Below are 7,500 nucleotides of genomic sequence, written 5' to 3' on the forward strand. Positions count from 1 at the left end.
AGAAATGTAACTGTTTAAAAGTGATATAATTGTCTGGTAGACGTGACCTCCCTGATTTCTAAGTTAAAACAGCCCGGAAATATGTTGGGGATGCAATTCTCGGCCGGGATACGGAAAGGTTCACGGCACCTGTGGCAAGCGCAAATTAGAGCCATGCCAAAATCATCTGCGCCCCAAAATGCCTGCGCAAACGGGATTTGGGCGGTCTTAACTACCAGAATTATTCACAGGCGTGGCCAGGCAAGGCTGGGCATTACGTCAATCAAAACCAATCAGATTCCCGTCTCGCAATGGCTGTTTGCGCGAGGCTGCCTCGCCGAGGCATGCAATATGCTGTAATTCTCTCCATGCGTAATAGAGTGTACTCACTCGTGCGAGGACAGAGAGAGCTTATTGACAGATCGTCTGTGGTGCCAACGACCCTCCGGGTGGTTATGAAGGTAAATAGCCTATGTCCATTGTCCAACAAGTTTTCCCAATTAATTTCCCTCTTTGCGATGTGATAAAAGTTTCTCAGTGAGTTATAGTTGATTGCCTCACTGAATTATCTGCTAATACCCAATTTTAGCAGCATAATTTGATGTCTAGGCTGTGCGTAATGACATCTCCAAAAGGAATTCTACTTTGCACTGCGCTGTGCTGCATGGAGATTACGGGTGCGCTCCGAGAGCGTATAAGGTCCTTTTCAAAACTCTTAGCGCAAAGTAATTGCGTGCTGCTGACGATAGGGTAATAATGCCATCTATCACCACATTTTAGCGCTGAAACGTCTGCTTTGGCTTGTGGCAGCCAATGCCCAGTACAATTATCACAGGCATGTGCTTGTGTCCGCCCCCAATTTGCATTGCGCATGGCGTTAAACGAGCGCAAACGCTAAATTAGTGCTTTTGGGAAGATAGAGGCCGGTGTGTTTGCTCTGTGAACAGATCCTTACAGTCTCTAGCTTTAGTCTTTGACTGTAAGCTGATGGAGACAATGACAGGGTTCCCACGGATCCTTGAAATCCTTCAAAGTTGGTGAATTTGAGGGGGGGGAAATAAGACCTTGAAGGGTTTTGAAAATAGACATAAATAGATATGGGTTATTGAAAGTGCTTGAATTTATATATTTAAACTTAAGCAATATATTGTTTTGCTGTGCGGTGTTAGAGAAGGCATTTCAACCGCCTATGCCGCATATTGGCTTGCCTCGCCTCCTCTCGACTTGCATTTCTTGGTTTCCGCTGGCCAGTACCGGGCTGAGGTGATACCGGGCTGAGGTGATACCGGTCTGAGGTGATACCGGGCTGAGGTGATACCGGGCTGAGGTGATACCGGGCTGAGGTGATAGCGGGATGAGGTGATACCGGTCTGGACTAATACCGGTCTGAGGTGATACCGGTCTGAGGTGATACCGGGCTGAGGTGATACCGGTCTGAGGTGATACCGGGCTGAGGTGATACCGGGCTGAGGTGATAGCGGGATGAGGTGATACCCTCTCTTGTAGGTTTTGCACAAACTCTCCTGTTATTCCAGCATTTTGTCTTGCTGGCTTGAGTCCCTTCTGAAATTCAAGATTCAAGATTATTTAATAGCCATATAAGCAAACATGTTACAAACAAGGAATTTGTCTTTGTGCAGCAATCACAGCAATACATGGAGCAGACAGAAAGACAATCTTCAAATGATAAATTATAAAGTGCAAAGTAACAGATCTTTAAAGTGACATATAGTGGAGTCAATATAAATGTCCATGTAATAGGTCCATGTGGTCCAGTAAGTCCTTAAGTGATGTATAGTGGGGGGACGGGGTTGTGTCTGTGGGAGAATATCCATATAAAATGACTATGTAAAAGACTGTGTAAGATGTCCTGTGTCTGAGGGATGATGTCCATGGGGGGGAGTCCTGATTTTGGGGGCTTTCAGGTTTCATTGAAGAGGCATATAGCAGTTGGGTAGAAGCTGTCCCTGTGACGGGAGGTTCTGGTACTGCAAGACATCTGCCATGGGGGAGGACCCTGAAGAGTTTGTCCTGGATGGAGAGTCAGCCATAATCTTCTGAGACCACTTTAGCATCCCTGCAGTGTGTAGGTCTTGAATGGATGGCAGGCAACACGGGTGTGCAGCTCCTCAAAAATGTGACTCCGCTGCGTCAACGCGGACGTGACGTGACCAGCACAAGAGCTGTGATTGGCCGTTGCCTTGGGCCACGCACATATCCGCTGACGTAGTTGTTGTGAGGAATGAGGAAATGCCATTTCCTCATTTAACAGTGCTTGTCCCTCATCTAGTAGTCTCACGTAGTCAGACCCACCGTTGACGTCATCAAGCTTCTGATATATCGGAGCTGCTGATATCATCTATGGCTGGTACTGCGAGACTACTCATCTAGCAAAGCCTTCTGCAGGCTCACCGGAATGAGTTTTGAACTGGAGGGACAATAAAATGTCCCCCCACCGACATGATTGCAAGTTCTTGGTAAACGACATGATAACGTCATATGTAATGGACATAAGTGTACCACAAGCCACCTAGTGTTTTGGACGTGTACCGCAGCCAACGCGCCAAGTTATGTTCGAGTATGCACAGTCTCGCTGTCGCCACTAGTCGGCAGCAAGGCTCCAAGTCGAGGCTGCGCAGAACCCTGTCAGCGCCTTAACACATTGACTGCCAGCCGTTTTTTTTTGCTGTAGGTAGCTTCTGCCAAGCCGTTTTTTGAGGATTATGGCTCATTTTACAAGAGCCGAGGATTCGTTTCAGCTTGGAGTTTGTGAACATACAATATCTCAAAAGTACTAATAGAATGTGTACTTTCTCTGTCTAAAAGAGTTAGTTTGTAGAGTTAGTAGTTATGTAAGCATTAGCAGTTGAATACAGCATGGTTTTAGCGTCAGAAAGAATATTCAGAGATAAACGGCTTTTTGTGAAATTGGATGGAACAGTCACTTTAACCATTCATTTTTGGCTCTCTCTCTCTCTCTCTCCCTCCCCCTCTCGCTCTCTCTCTCTCTCTCCCTCCCTCTCGCTCTCCCTCCCTCTCTCTCTCTCTCTCTCTCTCTCTCTCTCTCTCTCCCTCCCTCTCGAGTTGCTTCAACTCCTCCCTCCGTGGGCGGACAAGCTTGTCACCAGTCAGTGCTTTGCTGCTCTCCTGTGCCTGCATGTCTGCACGGCCGCTGTTTGAGGAAGTCGGGATGGACTCGCTCGTTTGGAGTTTTGGTTGAGAGAAGCTTTTGCGATTCTGGTCATATTTATGCTGCGTGTTTCAAAGTGTGTTCCTCCACCTGTAATCTATCACCCGATCATAGTAGATCGGCTGAATCTATTATGTAAATTTGCAATCCCGCATCGCCAGCAATCAGCGCGAAAAGCGTTTTCCCCCATCCATTTTTCATGAGAATGGCTGGGCTGAGAATGGCGTGACAAGTTAAAAAAATGCTTTCCTTCCTCTAGCCAGGAGAGCACTGTTGCCACTTAGTGGGTCGGTGGAATGGGTTGTAAACGTTCGGTGGCTCCAATAATTATATAAGAGATGTAAAAGGGTTAGATGCACAACCCACCGTCAAAAAAAAAAAATCGATGCCAAAAACGTGTAAACACGTTGTTGGCAGGGAACAGCTGGATTCTGAAAACGTGTTCATACGTTGTTGGCAGTGAATGTGTTAAGAGTGCCAATGCTGCCTTTGGCACCTTGAACTTCCTTAGCTACCGAAGAAAGTACATCCTTTGTTGTGCATTCTTGGTGAGAGCTTTGATGTTCAGCTCCCATTTCAGGTCCCGGCTGATTGTTGAACCCAGGAAGGGGAAGGACTCCACAGTATAGACTGGAGAGTCACCCAGGGTGATGGGGGAAGGTGGGGCTGCATTTTTCCTGTAGTCCACAACCATCTCCACTGTCCACTGTCTCCACTGAAAGTCTAAAGATGGTGGAGCACCGGACTCCAAATGTAAAACAAACACACACACACACACACACACACACACACACACACACACACACACACACACACACACACACCCACAACAACAACAACAACAACAACAACAACAACAACAACAACAACAACAACAACAACAACAACAAAAAGTCAATAGTTTGTAAGTAATGTGTTTTTGTCACACACTGCAAATAGATATATGGTCCTGGAAGATGTATGGTTCTGGAAGATGTGTTCCCTCCTCAGGGCACAATCTGCAACATCTTGCAGCAGCAATAAATATGCCATTGTGCGAGTAGGTCTAGGGTGCAGAAATAGGCCTACTTTGGCCCTATAAATAGAGTAGGTCTAGGGTGCAGAAATAGACCTACTTTGGGCCTATAAATAGAGTAGGTCTAGGGTGCAGAAATAGACATACTTTGGGCCTATAAATAGAGTAGGTCTAGGGTGCCGAAATAGGCCTACTTTGGGCCTATAAATAGAGTAGGTCTAGGGTGCAGAAATAGGCCTACTTTGGGCCTATAGAGTAGGTCTAGGGTGCAGAAATAGGCCTACTTTGGGCCTATAAATAGAGTAGGTCTAGGGTGCAGACATAGGCCTACTTTGGGCCTATAAATAGAGTAGGTCTAGGGTGCAGAAATAGGCCTACTTTGGGCCTATAAATAGAGTAGGTCTAGGGTGCAGAAATAGGCCTACTTTGGGCCTATAAATAGAGTAGGTCTAGGGTGCAGAAATAGGCCTAATTTGGGCCTATAAATAGAGTAGGCCTAGGGTGCAGAAATAGGCTTACTTTGGGCCTATAAATAGAGTAGGTATAGGGTGCAGAAATAGGCCTACTTTGGGCCTATAAATAGAGTAGGTATAGGGTGCAGAAATAGGCCTACTTTGGGCCTATAAATAGAGTAGGGCTAGGGTGCAGAAATAGGCCTACTTTGGGCCTATAAATAGAGTAGGTCTAGGGTGCAGAAATAGGCCTACTTTGGGCCTATAAATAGAGTAGGTCTAGGGTGCAGAAATAGGCTTACTTTGGGCCTATAAATAGAGTAGGTATAGGGTGCAGAAATAGGCTTACTTTGGGCCTATAAATAGAGTAGGTATAGGGTGCAGAAATAGGCCTACTTTGGGCCTATAAATAGAGTAGGTCTAGGGTGCAGAAATAGGCCTACTTTGGGCCTATAAATAGAGTAGGTCTAGGGTGCAGACATAGGCCTACTTTGGGCCTATAAATAGAGTAGGTCTAGGGTGCAGAAATATACCTATTTTGGGCCTATAAATAGAGTAGGTCTAGGGTGCAGAAATAGACCTACTTTGGGCCTATAAATAGAGTAGGTCTAGGGTGCAGAAATAGGCCTACTTTGGGCCTATAAATAGAGTTGGTCTAGGGTGCAGAAATAGGCCTACTTTAGTTTGGGCCTAGAAATAGAATATTCACACATATATTTGTGTGATATATATTTGTATATACACTTATATTCATTGAATATGGGATGGCATGGTGGCACGTAGGGTTTATGCGATGTCATGAAAATACCCATCGTGATTGTTTTACGGTGAAACATCGTTTTGGACGATGGCATCGTCGCGGGTGGGGGGAATAATTAATTATTTATTAAATCGCTGCGTTGCTGTAATTCCATTTGGCTAGCCGCTGCAATGCGTTCACATTAACAACACAGGACAGCTGAGCTCTATGATACCAGCGGGCTTGGATAGGCTATTAGCCTCTGCTCTGTGCTACAGCACAGAGCCAGGCGACTGAAGTGGGCAGCGGCTGTCACTACCAGCAATTTGAACGGCGCAAAACAAATAACGTTAACGTTACAGATCCTCACCAACAACATGTGTGTGTTGAATTTAACTAGCTGGCAGAAAACTGACTGAATGACTGGCTGATATAACGTTAGATTTGCGTGGGCTAGAGAGAGTTTAGGATAAATGGCTAGAGAAAGGCAGCTGCTGTATCTAGTATGGAGCAACACCAACTTTCACTTTGGAAACAGGCGAGTTAAATTCACAGTTGAAGACTTGTACTCACTTTGGGTTGAAAACAGGAAAGAACGTGAAGTTTCCTCTTTGTCTTAAAAAGTTTTCACAACACAGCCGACTTCTCACGCGCTGGGGACGCCCCGGCGACATTAAACAATCGCACCCAGTTCAGAGAAGCAGTGGCGCGGAGGAGGGGGAGTGGAGGCTTTCCTGAACTGAACTGGGCGCGCTTGTTTAATGCCGCCGGCGCATCCCCCGCGCGTCACGGTAAGTGGACTTGGCCTTTTTTATTATTAAAACGGCACAATTTTAATTCGAACAGATAATTAATTACGATAATCCGATGTAGAAGGCTCAGAGGTCGATGGGGGGTCGGCCCATGGCATCGACCATCGTGCCAACCCTAGTGGCACGAACAATTGATGTGAATTGTAGTGTTAGTGTACTGTTGATTTATTTTGAAAGACCATAATGCTTTGTAAAATAATGAAAATGTGAGTGTGCTCTTGGGGGTGCGTAGATTCTGTTCTTCTTACCTATGAACACATGCCAAATGAGAAAACAGGTGAATGTCAGAATCCTCATGGACACTGCGTAAGTGGGTTTTCAGAAGACATTTTGTCTTGAGTATGGTTGGTAAATGACGCCTATTGCTCTTTGGTCATTAATTCCAAAGTCTGTTCTCTAAAATGTCGCTTTTTCATAAGTAAAGGAGATTGTTTAGGTGTTTGATTTTTCAAATGCGGCAGGTCTTATTTTGGAAAGAAAGTCATCTTCCTCTTCTCTCACCCTCTCTTCCTCTCACCCTCTCCCTCTTGCTCTCACCCTCTCTTCCTCTCACCCTCTCTTGCTCTCTCCCTCTCTTTCTCTCACCATCTCTTCCTCTCTCCCTCTCTTCCTCTCACCCAATCTCCCTCTCACCCTCTCACCCTCTCTTCCTCTCACCCTGTCTTCCTCTCTCCCTCTCTTCCTCTCACCCTCTCACCCTCTCTTCCTCTCTCCCTCTCTTCCTCTCACCCTCTCTTCCTCTCTCCCTCTCTCCCTCTCACCCTCTCTTCCTCTCACCCTCTCTTCCTCTCCCCATCTCTTCCTCTCACCCTCTCTTCCTCTCTCCCTCTCTCCCTCTCACCCTCTCTCCCTCTCTTCCTCTCACCCTCTCTTCCTCTCACCCTCTCTCCCTCTCACCCTCTCTCCCTCTCACCCTCTCTCGTCTTCTCTTCCTCAGGGGCGGAGCGACCCTATCAGCCCAGAGGGGGCGAAGCTCTTAGGGGGGCCCCATCAAAAAAAAAAAAAAAAAAAAAATTTTTTTTTTTTTTTTTTTTGAAGGCCAGGCCAGGCCGCAGGGCCGGTTCCAGAACAAGATGACTAGGGGTGCATCCTAGATAGGAAGGGGTGCAGATGCCCGGCCGAAGGCCGGGCCCACTCGGGTGGCCGGCCAAAGGCCGGTCGCCCGAAAAATTTGACATGTTATTTTACTAAAAATAATGCATTTGACCATCATTTCAAGTAGAATGATACCACCCAAGCAAGAATATTTCAAGTGTTTCAAGTGCTTTACTGAAATATTTGGACCATATAATGATAATACAATTATCTCAACC

The 7,500-nt window shown here is 46.2% G+C and overlaps 1 protein-coding gene across 1 annotated transcript in view; it reads left to right on the forward strand.

Moving 5' to 3' along the window:
* usp54b (ubiquitin specific peptidase 54b) overlaps positions 1-7,500 on the forward strand; it is a gene marked incomplete at both ends in the record, with an annotated part of 78,564 nt that overhangs the window by 26,589 nt on the left and 44,475 nt on the right. The window lies entirely within an intron of this gene.

Source organism: Poromitra crassiceps (genome assembly GCF_964638095.1).
Source record: "Poromitra crassiceps genome assembly, chromosome: 4".
NCBI lineage: Eukaryota > Metazoa > Chordata > Actinopteri > Beryciformes > Melamphaidae > Poromitra > Poromitra crassiceps.